This window comes from Myiozetetes cayanensis, unplaced genomic scaffold (genome assembly GCF_022539395.1).
Source record: "Myiozetetes cayanensis isolate MyiCay16 unplaced genomic scaffold, myiCay2020 scf9, whole genome shotgun sequence".
Lineage (NCBI taxonomy): Eukaryota > Metazoa > Chordata > Aves > Passeriformes > Tyrannidae > Myiozetetes > Myiozetetes cayanensis.
This window is the reverse complement of record NW_026088185.1, coordinates 28,521,565-28,541,466: the sequence shown is the minus strand read 5'-3', so window position 1 is coordinate 28,541,466 and position 19,902 is coordinate 28,521,565. Positions and strand designations below refer to the sequence as shown.

General features: G+C 41.4%; 1 protein-coding gene across 12 annotated transcripts in view; it reads right to left on the bottom strand.

The window, feature by feature from the left end:
- KALRN (kalirin RhoGEF kinase) overlaps positions 1-19,902 on the bottom strand; it is a 502,548-nt gene that overhangs the window by 414,852 nt on the left and 67,794 nt on the right. The gene's annotated exons all lie outside the window — the stretch shown is intronic.

Genomic DNA, 19,902 nt, shown 5'->3' with positions numbered 1-19,902 from the left:
AGCTGTCAAGATGAGTTAAGACAACAGTAACTTAACAGAAACATAAATTGGCACATTAGGACCACAAACATATTTGTAAAATGAACATGCTGCCCTGTAATCCCTACAGGATGGGAAAGACCTTGCTGGTTCTTAAAGCACAGACGTTACAGCTCTCACTTGGCTCTCTGTGTATATGTAATCCTGGTCATAATTACATGCATATGTTAGGTATTACTTATAATTCAATGAAAAGAGATAGATTTATTTTTTGTTTGGTCACTGCTGCTCTGTATGTTTGTGCTGCATAAAGCACAGATTTACTTTGCCAATCAAAACCTGGTATCTGAGATCCTGTGGTGGGCTGACCCTGACAGGATGCCACGTGCCCACCAAAGCCACTCTATCACTCCCATCCACAGGGGAGAGAAATTATAATGAACAACTCATGGGTCAAGATAAGGACAGGAGAGGTCACTCACCAATTACCATCACAGGCAAAACAGATCTGACTTTGGGAAATGGGAAAAATTTACTATCATTCGGATCAAAACAGGATAATGAGAAATAAACCCAAAACTTAAAATGCCTTCTCCTCGTGCCTCCTGTCTTTGAGCCAGGTGGTGTTGTGTCTGTCAGACATGGGGGAAGCTTCCAGCACTTCCTCACAGAAGCCACCCCTGTAGTTCCCCCTGCTACCAAAACCTTGTCACGCAAACCCAACACAGATCCCTGTGGTCAAAAACACTTCTTTCTTTTTAACACTTCAATAGCTTTTTCTTTATCTACAGTGCTCAAAATTCTTTCTTCTGCTTCTTTTTCTTTTCTGTCTAACTTCTTGATCCTAATGCCTATGCTCTGCTTGTCACTGAAGCATCTGAGTAGCAAAGGAGCCAGGGCAACTTGTAGAAAAACTGCTCACTTCAGAACTCAAACACACTCACCAGATTACTTAAAGGCCTTCTACACAAGGTTCAATCTCTTACATCAAAAATCAGGTTTCAGCCTTTCCCCTGTAGCACTGGGGTCACAGCACTGAACGGGAAGTAAAGTGAAGTCTCAGGATTTGGTTTAGAAGCAGCATGAAATGTGTTTTTTGGGAGCAGCACATCAGGAAAGTGGCTCTGTATCTTCTCTTCATTTGCCTCCTTACTGAATGAGGGACCAAACCAGAAGTACTTTGGACATAGATCAGAACACCTCTGCAAGAAATTCACTGCAAGTAATTGTTCTAGTCTCAAATTATAGATACGAATAGTAACAACAAAAAAACATACAATGCTGTATTGCCACAAGACCAGTAGACAACCAGGAAACCTAAATGTCCAAAAAGAGAGCTAAGGCACCAGGCCACAGAAACACCTTCAGGTATCAGAGAGTTGGGAGAAAGAAGAGTCACTTGCCTGTAGATTTATGAAACCAGAAAGAGTTTAGAGTGTACCACATTGGCACACATCAGATGCTCAGACTGTCCTACTTTCTCTAACAGGCAGCTTGGGGAGAGCCCAGCCTCCTGAAACACTCATTTTGAAAGTCCCTCTGGTCTAATAACAATGCAAGTATGCACTGGTTTATATCATTAATGCTGTTCATAGCACAACCAGCCTATAAAAACAGAAACAATCTGCTGAAGAGATACTTGAGACAAAAAATACAGCAGGGTTTGCTTTCTTCCCCTTTTGTTACCAAGCAGCCTATTGACACTGCCTCTACTCTCAGTTTTAGTCATTGTAAGTTCATGATGGAGAAATCGAAAATACTGGGATATTTATTATTTCATTTGTTCCTGAAGGAAAGATGGCAAACAAGGTATGTCCACGGGAGGATTGCTGGGTAAATGACAGGCAGAGTACACACAGCTCAGGGAAATCCAGCTATGCTAGCCTAAATTATTTAACTTGATCTAGTCAATAAATATTGCATCAAAATTCAGGGCAAGAAATAGAAAGTTTGTACATGAGATTTATGTTTCACTCTATGATTCACATTATAAGTGGTTTGATTAAATATTTATTCTAATATTCGCTTGGGTTAAGAATTATACCAATTTGTCTATACAAAGCTATGCAGAAGCTCATAGGAAATCTTATAAATGCAGCAGAAACGCATTATCAACCTCCTAGTTTTATTCTAAAACCATTTTTTTCCCTTTCTTGATAACAAAACCTGCCAATATAATTTATTCCTTGCCACCAGTGGGCTATTGATCTTCACAGCTGCTGCTCATGGGCTAAATCAAGCGAGGTTTCTGTAAAAAGAGAATTCAACTTCTCAGATATCTCAAATACCTTCAGAAGCAGAAGTTCAGTAGAGTGAACATTAAAGGAGAACTTTCAGGAGGTTTAGGTAAGCTCTAGTAAATCACCGTGATCTTTGATACATTTCACAATTTAGATTAAATTCTTAAAAAAACTAAACTTCATCCCACTGATAGTTCAGATAACAGCATATTCTTTCTGCTAGAGGGAATAATTATGATAGCTTAGCTTTTGTCAGATTGAGATCAATCTAAAAGTACATGTTATTTTCCTAAGAAAACAAAGAGATCAGCAACATTTACATGAAAACAGGTCTGAATCTTTAAAAATAGCAGGTGATGTTGAGAGACATTTAAGAAGACTTGCTCTTAAAACTGTTTGTGGCTCAGACTCTGAAAATGAACTCCAGTTATGTATGCCACTGTCATTAGTCATATCATAGAACAGAAGCCACATGTCATGACTGAACACATTGATTATTGGTAGCTGACAACTGCTTGTAAGGGGAGCTGAACTGGAGGAACTTTGTTGTCAGCACTAGCACTGTTTGATTCACTGAGTGATGTGGTCCTCACCTTTGTTCTTCTTCCTCTGAATGAATTGAGAAGTTTATCTATCTCTGCAAAGTACTGCAAAGTTGAGAGATAAAAGGCACTATGTGTACTCCCATTGTGTTGCTGTTTATTAATTAATGGAAGAAAAATGCACAATTGTGCCTTTTTCTTTGCTTAGGAACATAATGAGCAGCCTGTGAAAGAGCTTCAAGCTTCACCTCTGCTGATTTGACAGAGGGAATATAACATCATTAAATACAAAAATGTTGCACTGTCTTTGCCAGAATCTATCACCAGACCTGCACTGATGGTCAGAAGTTATATGTAGTGAAAAACATTCAGCATCTCTCATCTGCTCCTACTACAACTTCTGTCAAGGTTCTTTCAGCCAGACAGCTAAGAGTATCTGCTAACTGGGATTTAAATTCTCAAGCTAAACACTTCTTTCAGCTAAAGGAATGGGATGCAAAATGAATGAGACTTGTCTTGCCTTCTTTTTCCCCCATTACTTATTAGTAATGGACAAAGGACTGTAATTCTCCAGTTCACTAGATCAAGAATCAGTTCAACCAGGATAATTTAACTGGAGAGAATATATCAGTATAGATGCTATAGCCTCTCCTCAGTGCTAAAACAAATAAAATAAAATAAAATAAAATAAAAATCAAGGCATGTTTCCAGTCTCAGTAATGTCAGAGCCCTCCTGTGTGGCCTTAATCAAGGCACCTTACTTCAGCATGCTTTTTTTTTTCATCAGTAAGACATATATAACAAATAAGCTTGAGTCAAGAAGTGTTTGGAAAGTCATTCTGGGAATTCTTTAGGCCTAAAAGTACAAAGTCCAGAAACTGGTGTCAATACATTGCCTGATCACCCCCTTTAGTTTCACTACTTGGGTATCTGCAGAAATAATCAAAGCATGGATACCTTTGTTCTGAAGCAAGAAGAGACTACTGCAAGCTCAGGAATTTAGATCCACCACTTCAGACATGCTGCAGACAGTTCATTAACAGTTCTTGGAAATGAAGCTACATGCTGTGGTCCCATTAGAACATTTACTTCAGAAAGATATTTAATCTTTATTGAAATATTGCAGGTAATTAAGAACTTCCAACATCTGCTGGAAAGCTACTGCAGATGCCGTAACCCCGATTGCTGAAGTGTCACCCACCTTTCCTGTTTCCATTTAGCTGACTACAGCTTCCAGAGAGGGGATCTCAGTATGCCTCTTCCTACTAATTAAACAACTGTTTAATATAGTGCACTTTCCTTTGAGTATTCTGGGGTCATTTCTGAGCCTTGTTTTCACACCAGGTCTGGAAGGTCACTGCAATAGGACTCTCCAGGGTGTGCTGGCTACAGGCAGTTGAAGCTCCTCCCTGCACATTCATACAGGGAAACCAAGGATTGCTGTTTTCTGAGAAGCCAGAGGAATGTGTCCTGGCATGGCCCCAGTGCATTAGTGATAGGGCACAGTTCACCCTAACCCACTTCCAAGCGCTGGATGGCATCCAGTCCTTGATGTCCTTGTCCAAGCAAACCCTTCCACCACCAAACCCAGCTGATATGGCTGTGACCTGTGATCCCAAAGAGAAAGAGCCTGTTAAGGGAGAAGTTTGGGTGACTCTCCATTGTTCAGAAGAAGACAATCTGAGTATACAGTGCAGATTTCCTTTTTCCCTGCTTCTCTGGTTCTGTGTTTTGTCAAGCCAAGAAACCATAAAAATAATAGAAGGATATTTTACAGAAAATAGATACTTCTCTCTCTCAATTCATTCTGTCAGCTCCTCTCCCAAATGTGGCTGCTCCTGAAGCTGGCAAAACCATAGCCATGCAGCTGTTTCCTCAATAGCTCAGTGCCTCGGTATAGGCAATGCATAGTTTCTTTACTCTGCACTGATCAAAAGGAAAGCAGAGCAGGGAATGGCACTACAGAGAAAATGCTGTTCCCAAACTCCTTCTCCTCAGGACAGGTGTGGTGGACAGACACAAATAGGACAACCCCACCTGTTGTCATCTGTGAACAGGACAGCCAGGATACTAAACACCTACCCAGGTGAACAGTCACCCCAGTACGTGAAATCTTGTGCCATGTCAGCATTTCTCCCTCAGCAAGGAGCAGGCACGACAAACTGTCCCAAAGAACCAGGACTGTGTAGGATTTACCACCATTCTCCCTTGATTGTCTTTCCTAACTGTGAATCATGCGATTGTCTGTGCCAGGCTCTAAGGTTTCTCCATTGCTATGGGAACACAGTACTCTGCAGCTACTGAAATATTCAGCCCACCTCCATAAAATACCAGGATTTGCAGATTCCAGCCAAGTACCTGAGCAAAGAAGGGTTTTCAAAAGCCAATGTGCTGTTAGCATTTAATAAGGAGAAAGGGAGGTTATTCTCTCTGAACAGCTTGAGACTACTCCAAGCAATGGAATTGCTGATGACCTGCTGCACTCAACAGCCCTTCCTCCCCCTCACCAGAGATGCTTATAAAAAGGCAGAGCCCTGGTAGTAGGAAAAGACAAAAAGAAACACCTACCCTCAGAATAACAAAACCATCAGTCATCCAAATGTGGCCGAATATTTGTGGTCAGTCAAGTCCCAGCTATCTGGCACCCAACAATTTGGATCGTCTCTGCCCTGAAATTACCCTCCCACAGACCTCCAGGATAGGTACACAGACATCTGGCCTGTACCAGATGCTGGGAGTTGAGGTCAGATGGCATTCCTGCTCAAAGAGCTGAATATTTCCTCTTTTTTTTTACCCTCAAACTCAAATATCAAAGGAAAAATAAGAGTTTATTTCCCATCACTGGCTGACACAACTTTCATGTAATCTGGAACAATAAACAAGGACACTTGCATGGGATTTTGCTTTTTGTTAGGCAAGGATATTACTAGGATTCAATGGGTTTACTTCTGGTTTATTGGGCTATCCCACTTTAATAAGCCAGTTCTTACACAAACATATTTGCCTGTCAAGTGGTAAGATGAGGCATAAAAACTAAGTTGCAACAGAATTGAATTCAGCAGGGAGGGAATTAATTATTTCTCTTTGAACAAAACAAAAGACAAAAAGTCTTCCATGCATATTTCCAGGATCATCCTGAATCTATCAAATTACCCATCAGTCAGAAAACACTGAGGGGGAAGGGAGATGATCAACTGTATGACAATTAAAAGCACTGTAAAGTTGCTCTCACTGAAAATTTTATGCCTGTTTTTTTCTGTGTTCCCAGTGGTGGTAGGAGTTGTAGGGATTTAGGGAGTACAGGAGGACCAGCCATAATTGCAGCCTTTGCTGAGCAACATCAGCCACGCTGTCTGAAGATCGAACTCCTGTTTCCAGGGCCCAGCAGTGTAGGAAGGGGAGGAGCAGTCCACAATGACTGGCCACAGCCCAGGATTTGCTTCTCACACAGGTAATAGCTACCCGTGGTTTCCCCAGTCCCTCATTTTCTGTTCAAGCTGATTGAAGCAATTGTCTGTCCATCATTCCAGCCATGCTCTAACACGCCTGGTTCATACGTGACCTTAGCTGGTCATGGGACCCTCCACCTTCTCCTTCTGCTCATCATTAAAAGTGTTTACAGGACACTTGCAAGTCACAGGAAATGAGTTACCCCAAGATGTCTGATCCAGTCCACTAGACAATGGTCACGATTTGAAAGGGCCTATCTGGACTTCTGAAGAACTTCACAATGTTCTCACAAGTGATGACCAAGTTTAAGTTTCCTGCTTCCTAGAAAGCTCATTGAAAATTTCCAAGACCAGCTGCTAACCAAATCTAACTTGACCTGATATTCTGAGACAATCTGTACTAGACAAGAACTTGGAGATCAGTCTCTTTTAGTGGTGGAATAATAGATTATCTCCTCCTGTATTTACAGGAAAACAAACCTTACCTACCCTCCGTCTTCATTATTCGAGGTAAATAAACAATCACACCTTTAGTATCTTTTCACTGAGATTCCCATATGTATCTTCTCTACTTTTCTGATCATCCCAGTAGCCCTTCCTGTCACCTTTCTTGAGTGGAGATGTCCAGGTTTCTGTACATAATTTGTTAATAGCACCCCATGTTGAGCTTGGAAGTAGTACATAATTGTACTTGTCAGCTATTCACCAAATCATAGTAATTCCTTAAGCTGTGGTAATGCTGTCATGTGTTTCAGCTCTTCTTCAGATTGCTTAACGCACCACTCGAAGACAGTAAGCTCTGGATATGATGAGCACGGTTACACAGATGTTGTATAGAATAAGATACGATAGGACATGACAGGGCAAAACAGGAGGGAAAAAGTTATTGGCTGTGCTGCTACAGACCACAATAACATCAGAGATTAGGAGTTCAAATAGCAAAAAGCAAATATAACACAAATCATAATAACAGAGGTCTTTCTAATGAAAAAGTAGACAGCTTCAGTTTATGCCATGCATAAGTACATGAAATGATAGTGATTTATGCTTTTTAAACAAAAGAAATAAGCGTTTCGATTGGGCTTGTGGGGGAGGGACTACAGGGCTTTATATTCAAAGCTTCATTTTAACCAGGGAAAATTACTGAGTGCTGCATGAGGCAGCATTCAGCTTCTATTCCTTTCCTCGAGCAGAGCACCTGGCTTGCCTCGGGAATCCAAACACAGCAGGACGCCTTTCTGACATCTACCTCCTGACCAGCCGTGGGTGTATCTACTGACATTAAGCAGCATGAGATCTTCTCAAGGAAGCAAAGGCCTACATGAAAAGGTTTCACTGAAAAAGGAGGAAAAGTCTTTAAAGGGAAAACTACTCAGCATGCTGCACCAGAAGCCATGTTGAACTTTCATTTTAGATCTGAGCATTCTGTAAGAACAGAGTGCACATCTACTTCCTACAGTAAATCATTCTTCCTCAGCTGTATTTCTGTACACTTAAAATTTTTATATAAACCTCTATAGAAAAGGAAATAACAGCAATTATAATCCTAGCAATTATGTAGGCCCTTTTTGCTAGACACCAGAAGGTGAATTGTTACCAGGGAAAAAAAAGCACTTTGCCCTGAGAGAAGCAGGACAATGAATTCCTATCATGCAAAGATGATGAACCCAGATAATCAAAACCTGAAAACATTGTCAGGCAGCATCTATGGGAAAGAAAAGCAAAAACATAAAGCAGCAAAGCCCAAAGGTCTTAAACCCCAGCTAAGAAGTTTGGCCTGCAAATTAAGCTAGGAAATAATCTTTAGCAGAGAATTAATGCTGTGCCAACATTGAAAAAGTACAAGCACAGATTTAGGACAACTATAAACTATAGAATCTGACATCAACTGCAGGGAAATGAATGCAAAAGTTAATACAAAATGCAGTTGATAAAGATGAATATGGTCAATACCTCAGTGCATACTTCATTCACTGAAATATCTTGTCAAACAAACCTGCTTTGATTCTTTAATGAGGCACCAAAGTGTGGTTACTGAAGTCTGGTTGTATTGATACAGTGCACATGTATTTTTATGAAACTTTTAAATTAATGTGGTGCAACACCCATATTAAAAATCAGCATGATAGAGTACCAGTAAAGTCCGCATTAAATGAATTCAGACCTTACTAACTGACATCGGAAACCACACATGAGGGATGGGTGTTTGCAGAGGTTTCTTCAGGAATTATTGTTGTTATGCTTGAAGACACTGAACATTTTCATGAGTGTTCAGGAGGTAAAAGTAACTTTGCTACTACTGTAATGCCTTGTTGATAAAGGGCCTGGTAAAGCAGTAAAGGGGAATGAAGGCAGGGCAGTCTAGTACAGCAGCAATGCAGGTTAGTCTAGTACAGCAATGGGAATCCATTCCAGAACCATGTATTTTTATAAGGCAAGGTGAAAAATTATAGAAGAAACAACGTGCACAGCAAAGTGGGACTTGTCTCTGGAAGGCAGCGGGTCTGAAGTAATTTAGGTTAATGAGCTCCAGCAGCCGAACTGCAGTTCTTTATTCGGTGATGTTACAAAAGGGATCTGCAAACCGAGGACTGCAAAAGGAGAAGAACTGGAAAACTACTGCAGCCCATAATCAGTATTGCTACAGTGAGACTGAAATTTTGAAAGTGATGCAGAAACTGCCATAAAAAATAAAGGTTTAGAAAAAAATAAATCTTAAATGAGACTTTTAAAAGCTTAGTTTACCAGCAATAAAGCATCTGACTGCACTGCAGGATCTAACTACTGCCACTTTTAGAAAAGAAGTTCAGATGAGAAAAACTATATAAAGAGCATGACTGGCCATAGGTATGACTACAGGACGATCTGTGTTGATTCTCCAATTCTCACTATCTTTGTATCAAATGGGATTTTATTCCAGAAAAAAAAACAAAAGCAACAACAAAAAAAGACAAAACCAAAAAATAAACACCAAGAACACCTGCCTTCCCCCTCCCCCCTCCAAAAAAAAAAGCAGCCAAGTGAATTGAATTGCTAAGGCTCAGATCTTTTAATGACCCTGGCTGAGTAAAACATTTTCCTTTAAACAGTTGTGCAATCAGAATGAAAGTCAATAGATACATCCTGACCCACAGGCCCCTACTCAGTCCTGCACACAGCAGCAAAACTTAATGGCGTGATCCACTATTTGTCACACAACAGATGCCTGGATGTCTTACTGGGAACTTGGTGCACTGCTGCAATTCAGGCCTGGGCCCCTCACCTGGGTAGCCCCAGCTGCCCCTCAGTTGGTGAGGGCTCAGTGAATTTGAACTATTCAACTGAAAGAGAAAAAGAGGAAAAGGAGTAAAATTTTTCAGTCAGGGATACCTATATGGAAAGGCTCGAAAAGAGGAAAGGAAAATGCTTCCAAATTAAGAATATTTTCCATGGTCTTTTGATGAGTAGAATTTATATCTCCACTTCACAAATAGAACAAGTAGGTCATCAAGGAGTTAGGACATGCTATTCCCTGAACACCCTGTCAGGTGCCTTAACTACCTGTCACAACTAAAACGGGTTATAAGACCCAGAAATAAATCTGTATTTGTGGATACCAGACCATGACGTCTCAGACAGACCATGGAGTCAGTTCATGGGTCTGTTCCATATTATGTTCAATTAATTTCACATGTAGCTTAATAGCATTTTTGCGCAGATATTGCATAATAATAACAACAGAGGACAATCCAGCTGCGTGCTCAGTGTTCATACATAATGTCTCGGGTGTCAGTGAGGCTCCAGTCCAACCCCGAGGCAGGAGATGGTTTTCTCTGAGTCCTGACCCAGGGAGGGAAGCACCTCACCCAGGGGTGCTGGTCCCACAGCCCACCACAAACACCACCTGGCAGCAGGGGAGTAAAAACCAGACCTCCTGGCTGCTCTCCTGGGCTTCTCACAACTGGCCCAAAGTGACACTCTGTATATATGCACAGCTGAAAAATCTGCACACATTTAAGCTGCTAAGTACTAGATATGTTGTTACACCAAATATTCACTGACCTCTCGCTGAATGTATTTTAATTGAAGTAATTATTCACTCAGCTCCAGCTGCTAGAACTCCATCCTGATATGTGTGAAAGTAAATGCCTTTTCAGATTGGCTGCTCAGAAGGCTGGAAAGTGTCTGCAGACTGATTAGCAGCTGGGAAGGGAGTCTTCCCAGGCCCATCTGTTTTGCACAACTCCTCTCATCAGTCTATCGATACGTTTTTAATGCTCTTATCAATGAGTTCCTATTAGGTTAACAGCCTGAAGCAGGGATGAAAGCATAGTCATGGAGAGGCTTATGGTTTGTTGATTTCCAGTTGATTCCAAAGCTTTTAACATTCTCTTGTTTTCATCAAAGTGTAAACTGAGTTTGAACTTTTGAGGTAGCAAGTGTGCTTCTTGAGTTTCCTGATGAGGATTTTTTTCTCATTAGTTAATCATTATGTTACAGGCTTGGGTTTTCCAAAGCAATTGGCAAAGCTTCCACTGATTTGACTCAGAATGACTTCACCCTAACATTAACAGTGACTTAGTGTTTGTGCTTCCCTAGAAATAATATGTCACAAAAGAGCATGTTTTTGGCCCTTCCAGACTCTGAGAGGGCCTTATGCTAATGATAGATCGAGCTTTCTGAAGGGTGAAATAAGTTGTAGGTATCAAGCTCAGTAACACTGCCCTGCTTCTGCAGCTGAATAAGAGGTTCCAGAAACATCCTTTTTAATAAGAATATTACACTCATATTGAAAAGCAGGTCTGGATGACACAAAGGCTAAATGCCATTTCTTTAGGTAAAGCATAGTGTTATCACCATGAGTAGGAGAGAGTGCAAAACACTTTAATCCTTATCCAAGATGGTAAAAAAAATTACTCAAACAGTTGAAGCAAGTCAAGGTCAGAGAGAGAAAAAATCCCAACCAACCGACAGATTTACTGCTTCCCAGCTTCATGCTCTAATTAAGTACAATCAACACCAGCATTAACAATGCCCATTTCTTATGGGTTTCTGTCTTGTGGAGGGGTTCCCTGGGGTGTAAGACACATTTTGATCCAAAGCCTTCTCTACAGCTCGGGTTTTCAGAACCACCCTTTACAATAGGGTTTCTCTGCAGACTAATAATGATATAACTCAAGCCACACTCAGTCTTTTCCCACTGGGCTCAAAAATTATTACCCAGAGAACTGGCAGTGTCTCTCAACCACCACAATGGTGTCGGTCTTTCACAAAAGGGACTAAGGAGCAAACTGAATTTGTCCAGTTGCTTATCAATATGTTTTGCCAAAGCCTTTTCTGCATCTTCTTCTGCTCTGTAGAGATGTCACTGCTTGCACATCCCATCCCAGGTATTTCTAAACATGCCAGAGGTTTGTCTGAGCTGATTATGTTTGGTGAGTAGCTAACTAGGACTATATAAACAACTGTGAACTAAACTTTAAGAAGATCTTTGTCTAGCAATTTAGATCAGATCCATCTCACTAGAGATGATGGTTCTTGACAGTGTTTGTTAGTCTAGCAACAACAGAAGAACTAAAAGATCTGTTTAGTTATCCAGTCAGGATTCCTAGCATTGTTTACAATACAAATGATCTTATTTATACATTAATTACATTCAATTTTAAGAATTTAAACCCATAGCATTGCATGAAAGATTTATAATGCAAATGACCAAGGCAAACAGACTGTTAGGAGAATGCAGAAAATTAATAACAAAGCCCTACGCAGTTAATAATGGCTTTGCACATAGTGCTATCATGTTTCTTTTTCATAAGTTAAGGCTAGAAACTGATTGTCACTATTAGAGAGGCCTCAGTTCTGCTGATTTGGTTAGACCTCTGGCAATTGCACTTTCACAGGTTAATGGAAGGAGCAAATTACTCAGTTTCACATTATAAATAAAAACCTGACACTTTTTAATGCACAATGAACTCCTCTGAAAGAGTCTTTGTCATCAAGAAATCTTCCCTACTAAGAGAACATCCCAAAATCACTCTATGTGCACAGAGTACATGTTGAGTCCCCCTGGTTAAGCAACTGCTTTTTGTTGATCTCCAGAAGGGTCTATAAAGAAAGTTACTCCCACATTGTCCCTATAGGCACCAGGAATAGTTCTAAAGATCACTTCCCCTTTGGAGTCAGACTAGTAATGGTTCAAGCAAGAAAAGAGACTTGAAGCAAGCTGTGAAAGGGATAGAACACAAAAGTTTGTTTAAATAAACATAACTAGTGCCACTTGGATGCTGAAGATTGCAGGAAATGCCCCAAAAGTAAGGAGATAGGAGAGAGTTTACGTATCATTCATGTAAACAACAGTCACAAAGCCATCACAAAAATAAACCACTTTCTTCTTTATGATCCTCTCCAACCCAGCCTTTCCCTGCTCAGAAACAGGGCCTCTTGCTAGAAGGTGCAAGGCTGCAAACCCCCTCAGAGAACCTCGGAGCTAAACAGAGTGGCAAAGACACGGCCTAAGGCAGACACCCAAAGCTAGCCACAGCCACCCTGTCCTTGAGCTGAGCCTCCCCCCCATCAGCCACCATCTCAAGGACACTCATCCTTGGGCATCTCAAGAGGGTTCCCACCAGTCCATTTACTGCGACTTGCCCACCTTTGCTTTTCACTTCATGTGCTTGAGAAACTGCAGCACATCCAGGTCCCAGCTCTCCCATCTCAGTCTGCCTCCCTGCCTCATGCTCTACAGCTGCTATCCAAAAAGGTATCCAGCAGTTCCCTCTCACCCAAACACTGGTACAGAAAAGTTCATGTTCCCTGTTTACACCAACCTCTCCAAAAGGCTCATTTCTTTTCCAAGATCAGAACATACATTTCACTTACACATTTTCTGCAGGGCAGAACAGTTTTCTGTCCCCTCAGGTTAGGCTGGGTGACTTATGAGCATCCCAATCCAGGTGCTTATTTTACTTTTGCATTTTCCAGGCTGTGAAGTCCCCCAGGAAGGGATTATTGTGATATTTGTATCTCATACAGAGTTGATAAAGTTATGAGCACTTAAGAAATACACAGAACATCCACATACACAAAACAACCCAAACAGAAGAACCAAGGTGGGAATGTTGCTTCTAGCAAGCAAATGAGAAATAGTAGAGCAGAGCATTGCATTTCTCGTGCTTTGTCCCCTGTGCACCTCCAAGCTTACTTTGGCAGAGAATTACTACCTTCTAGGGGTTCTTTGCTAGCAGGTTTTAACCACTAGCAGGTTTTAAATGAATACAAAACGAGTGAAAAGTATTCCACATTGAAATAGTATGTGGCACTGTACTGAGATGTCAAATGTTAAGAGGCATCTTGTCAGTGGTATTGGATGTAATTCTAAAGGTATCTCATCTAAGAGACAGTACAGTATTCCCCCAGGGCAAGAATTAAACCATATATAAATCCATTCTAAACATTCAGTTCACCCCTTTGATTTCAAGAGTCCAGATTTCCCAAAACAAAGAAATTCTGCAAGCTCTGTTTTGTGTACACCAGTGGAAGCAACACATCTGTTAATGCCAAGAGGTTTAGTTAAGCACATTCAGAACAGATTTGCTGCACAATGTTAGTGGCGCTGAACCTGAAAGCAGTCATTAGAGAAGGAATTTATTCTTGTGCTAACCCCAAGCAAGAGTCACCATCCAGCCAATTTAATATCAACAGCGGTAATTTCAACAATATGATATTTAACCACAATCCTAAAATGGCTCAGTCTGGAAGAAACACAATATCAATGTTTCAAAGAATGCGTCCCCAGCAACATCTGAAGAGGGAGGAAAGATTCAAGGCCACAGTGGCTTTTTCATGGGGTTGAGTGCACAGCTCTTGCTTGAACTTTTTCTTAATTGAGGTTGCAAAAGAATATGCTGAGGAATGAACACAAATACCATCTTGGTCAGCAGCAAAGTCTGCAGAGGACAGTAAGAGAGGACAAGTTCTTTGCTGTGGGAGCATCTGGATGCAGTGCTCCTCCCCAGCCAGGGTATATGCCAAGGGACACTTGGGTACCCTTTACAGATTTTACAGTGGTGAACTCCTAAATGCATCATCAAAGGAGACCACAGGGCCCACAGATAAACCCTTTTTTCCTCCTGTGATTCTTTCACTTGCTTCTCTGCTCTCTTCTCCAACAAATCCCCCCTCCCTTCTCGCCTGAGGCAATTTCCCTTCCACTCCTGCTCCCCTGAAAATTTCCAACAACAGAGGATATTTCCTCTTTGCTCTTGTGGCCCCTAAACAACCCCGACTCAGGGAAGCCCAGACTGCAGTCCCTGAGCCAGACGCAGTTTTTCATGACAAATCATTCGGCCTTGAAAACTTTCTTGTGGCTTTTGGGAGGGAGGATGTCAGTTCAAAAAAGTTCAGATTGTTCAAATTCTGACCCAAATCGACAATGCCTTTGTGAGGCTTTCCTTATGAATCCTATCCTTGTGTCAATGTGTTCATTGTGTGTCTTATCAGGCTGGGTGATAAGATCTTTCTGCAACAAACACACATTAGGTGAAATCTGTTTTCCACTAAGCTCAAGTTAGTTTTACAACGTATTTCAATGGCAGAAGACTGCAATCATTAAGGAAAAGGAGACATACAAGCTGATAGAAACATCCATTTCTCAATACCTGTCGCAAACAAGGCACGCAATGGAACTTTCCCCCAAACAGATTGATAATGGTGAGACAAATATAACACCCTGAAATAAATAGCACCGCTGCTTTTGTAATATGTTTTATATGCAATTCTGTCTCACTAAGCAGGGAGGAAATAAATAAAAAAGATCCAGGAAAAACAAAATAATATTAAAAGCATAGGAAAAAACACAAACAAAACCCAAAACCAAACCAAAACCCCAAACAAACAAACAAACAAACCCCAGAAACTTTCACTTAAAGGGATTATTGGTCTGATCTAGTGTTTGATTCTTACAAGCATCAGAGTTTTCTCTATAACACTGAAGAAACACTGTATTTCATATCTGGAATTTTCTTAAAGCGTTCTCTGCCTCCTGAAGTTTACTGTACTGTGGGAAAAGATATTCTCAAGATGCCACAGACAAAAGAAATGTAAGGATTCCTGTTGCTAGCTCCTTGACTAATTGCCATGGATGCGTCCAGCATACCAGCAGGGTTTTGTCTCAGTCTCCTCCAAACTGCAGTAAAATAAGACAGTTTTGCTGCTGAAGCAGACACTTCTATCAGTCCCTCTGTACCTGTGGATAATTTGAATGGCTTAAAGTATTTCAATAAATTAAACAGGATAAGTAGGCACAAGTTCTTACGAAGGATCAGATGAACTTAAAAGCATTAGGAGAGAAAATAAGACCTAATCAATGTTTCTGTAGAGGGCCTCCTGTTCCCATATCATTGGTAAGAAAACAAATGTACTTGTCCTCCTAGATCGTAGATCTTACAGCCTCCAGGAGCTGGTTGTGACTAAGCATTCCCATCTGTCAGCACAGTTGCCTTGACTTAGCATTATCCGACCTCTGATGACACAAATTAAATATCCCCACTTCTCATTCAAACAGTGAGCAGAGCTCTTACCAGACAATTCACTCTAAGCAAACTGATTTAGGGAAATGCTTCACCATGAACAAAGAAGTTACCCACTTGCTGGATGTTTTCAATAACTTCAGTGTCCTCGTCTTAAATCAACTACTCTTTACCAGCCCTCGACACTTCTGTCTGAAGCAAAAGGATTGCTGCACTGTAAGCAACACAGCTTCTACCCCTTCAGTCTAAGTCCTTCTCTTAAAATTTCCTTTTTTCCTTCACTTTCTCGTGCACATACACACACACATTGTTGAAGTTTACCGTAGTGATTCTGAGTCAAGAAAACAATCTTCATTTTTGTCACAGATTATAGTTGAAACGCACTAAGCAAGCATACTCTTCTGAAAGATTGCTTGAGAAAAAGGAAATAACAAAACAAAACACCCCAACCCCCCAAATTCATAACTGAGTGTTGATTTAAACCATCACAAAGACATATTTTAACTTTTAGCAGTTCTTGTCTTCACTTCTTTGCAGTTGTCATCAAAAAAAGACACCGAGGAATCAAAATCCCCTGCAGACAGACCAAGGGCTTTGCAGTCATGAGCACCCTTGGAGTACAAGACACACATTCGGGAAGTTGTTGTCCTCTGAACAGCCCAGGTAGAGCTCTACACGTGCCACAAGCTGTGTGGTGAAAAGGCTGTCTCCAAAATGCAAGTTGAGTTGGGATTAGATTACCTTATGCTGAGATAGATTTCCCCCTCCCCCCAGAAAGTGGAAAAAACCAAGGAGTGGATCTCAAATGCATGTCTGTCCTTTGGGTCCAGTGGTCCATACAGTCCACTGTACCCAAATGTCCTGTAAGCTCAGCTTTTCCGTGTTTCTTCAAGTTCTGGAAAGACTATTGATGGATATATTGGCCAATTTGGAGGGAATTCTGAGGTCACTTTTGATAGATGCCTGTGAGGTCTCTGTGTGACATATGCATATAAAATACTGGAAGGGAGCCCTGCTTTTATAGCTTTGTAGCTCTCCCAGTCACCTATAAGTAAAAAGGAAAGAATGAGGATGCTGGTTGCAAAATTTGTCTCAGAAGTCCCATCAAAACTGAGTTATGTGCTTTGGAAGACACGTTTCTTTCTTAAATATTTTAAACTCTTATCTTTGCAGAAAGCAAAACCAGATCACTTCTAAAATAGAACTTCTGGTGATCTTGTTGGGGGGCCTGACTTCTCCACTGGCAGGCTTAAAACACCTTGGCTCTGTGCTTTGGATAGAGACAGAAGGTGTCAGTGAGCCAAGCTGAAATCCTTTCCTACCTTGCCAGGTAGGTGTTCATAACTGAGTCTTTTCTGCTGCTGGTGAGGGTGTCTTGAATATTTATGTGAGCTCCTTCTTCCAAAAGAGCCATTTGACATCCATTTGGTGAGATGGAGGGGGCAGAGCCTGGCCCTGTCTCTGAAAGATTAAATCCAGGATTAAGAGTATGATCATAAGAAACTGTAGAGTGCAAATATCAAAGGTTAAAGAACCAACATATCTTAACTGTGTCAAGGCTGTGAAATTTGTTTCAGTAGAATTTCTTGAAGATCCCTGGGATGCCATGGTGTGCATGTAAGAGCTCTGAGTCCCAAACTGGCTCTTCACACTTACCAGTAAACTTTCTGCTCAAATGGATTGCTGGGTTGTCTTGCCTTCTGGAAAGACACATCGTCTAGAGCATCTTCCAGGAACTGATCCTCACTGATGATTGGGAAAGAGCAAGAAATAAACCAAGATCTGGTGCAAAGGATTAGGTTGTGCAGTCAACGTGAGTTGTCTGGATCAGTACCAACTTTGCCATAGAGTAGATGGAGTTCTTCATTGGCATGGAAGACAGCAAGATGGACATATGAGGGACAGGTTTTAGCTGGACAGCAGACCTTGAATTTATGTACATGTGTCTGTGCTCCTCATCCCGGAGCAGTTGTGTCATGGAAATTAAGGAGGGGTTAATCTGTTTTTTGACAGTGATACACAAAGAGGATGTGAATTAATACAATAAGACAAGGTTTTTTTTGATAAATACACAATCATCAGCAAGCTCCAAATACATTGTTCAGGAGTCTGGCACGTTGAACTACCCATATGCAGGGTGGTGTGGATCCCAGCCAACCTTGGCAAGATCTGGCTACCGAGGCCGTGTGAACTTGTGAAGTGTTTCACAGGTTTCAGAGGGGACTAAAATTCTTTTTGAGAAGCCAGCTGGCTGGTGATGCAGGGTCAGCACGGACACAGTGAGTGCAATATTTCACATAGTAGTACCAATTTTTCTTTGTCTTACTCTATATCTTACTGAGAAAGAGGAACTGGTCCAGAGAGATTCCTGACTTTACATTTTTAATTAATTAAAGCATGTGTACACCAGGAGTGATCAACTGAGAGGAAACTCAGAACAAGCCTTTGCTTCACAGCACTGGAAAGAGGTAAAAGGAGGACATGAACAGTAGCAGCCCCTGGATGCAAACACCTGTATCTAAACCATTCCTTTTCTTAAAATCCCAGCTCACTCAGCACTCAAAGCTACAAGTTTTCTTGTGATAGGGCCAATCATGATCACGGCTCTCCTCTCACAGAGGCAGAAAGGATGCAAGGGGACAAGCTGGTAACAGCCCAGTGCTCTCTCCGGCTCAGACCAGCCTTGGACGCATGCGGATGTTCTCTGCCATGTCAGTGTTGGCTCTTAGGGTCAAGATGAACTTCATTTCCATTCATATGCACAAGAGACATGGCATTTCCACATCTTATTTCCCATTTACTCTCATGAGCAGCAGCTTTTATGCTTCACCCATCTTGGTTTTCCCACCCCAACAGTGCCTTTTCAGTGTCTCTTGTGCTCACCAACTCTTGCTCTCAGCTCTTTCACTTGATACTGTAGGTTTGGTCTGAAGATTGCACAGCCAACTTGTCCCAAGTTTTCTTTTCCCACAGGCAAACTAACTTGAAAATTGTATTTATAATTTTAGGCCACTAAAGACTATAAATGACAGATACAGATTTTGGATGAAGCAGAAATGATAAAATGAGTGTCATTGTTCATTTCTGTAAACAAACTACATGAAGCAAATGAGTTAGCTTGAGTGAATACAAGGACAAACTTTTCCTACTCCAAATAAACAAAATGGGCTAAGATATAACCGATAGCATTTTGATTTTTCTTTTTTTCCAAATTCAAAAGAAAACAGAAAATTACTTTATCTTCCCTTCCTGTTTTGTTTGATATATTTTTTTTATGTTGCTGCATCCTGCTCTGGTTTCTTTTGCTTTTGTTATTGCTTCTTGGTGAGCTTTTTTCCACTCAAGGCTAAATCAAATCACAGCTGCTGCTTGGAAAAGCTGTAGTTTTTCACCCTTTGTGCTCCTGGGTTCGGGGGCAGGGCAGAATCTGAGATGCCAAGTGGAAGAGTTGAACTCAAGTGATGGAAATTGCTGCAGAAAACCTCCCAATCTCTCTGTAATATGTTATATTATAGCCTACGGCGGCATCATTTTAGCCAGGCCCAGAGCAGAGAGATCCATTGCACTGGGGCAGCAGTTTGGGGGCACTGCTGGGCTGCCCAAAGCTCTTCAAGACAACCTAAACACGGAGAAGAAGTCTGGATGGCTCCCAGCACACACAGCAGCTTCCCCAGCCACCACCTCCTCCCAACACCCTGGGCCAGCAACAAGCAGACCAAGCTTTGATTCGCACTGTGGATAGGAGGAACAGGATTCATGTTTCCTTTTGAGGTCCTTCTTTTTGCTGTTGCCCCTCTAAGCACAGGGCAGTGTGGCTCTGAGTGACAGAGAGCCACACTCTGGCAGAAGTCCTGTTTGGCTGGAGGTGAGCATGCTCCTGGGACAGATGGAATAACCCACCAGTAGTGGAGACCCTGCTCATGGATAGGGATTCCAACAAAAACTTCAGCCTCAGACTTAGAAAGAAATTAGATGGACTTAACACTCTTAAAGCAAATAACCAGAGAGGATATATTGTGACAGACATTGCACAGGAGCTTTAGCATCCATCAGTACTTAAAGAATTTCTCTGTTCACCATTATTACTGAAACTGCACCACAAACAGGCAGTTAAACTCTTGGGATAAGCCCTACCTGGCTCTCTCACACACGCAGCTCCTTCTGCACCCTGAGAGTTCATGGCCAG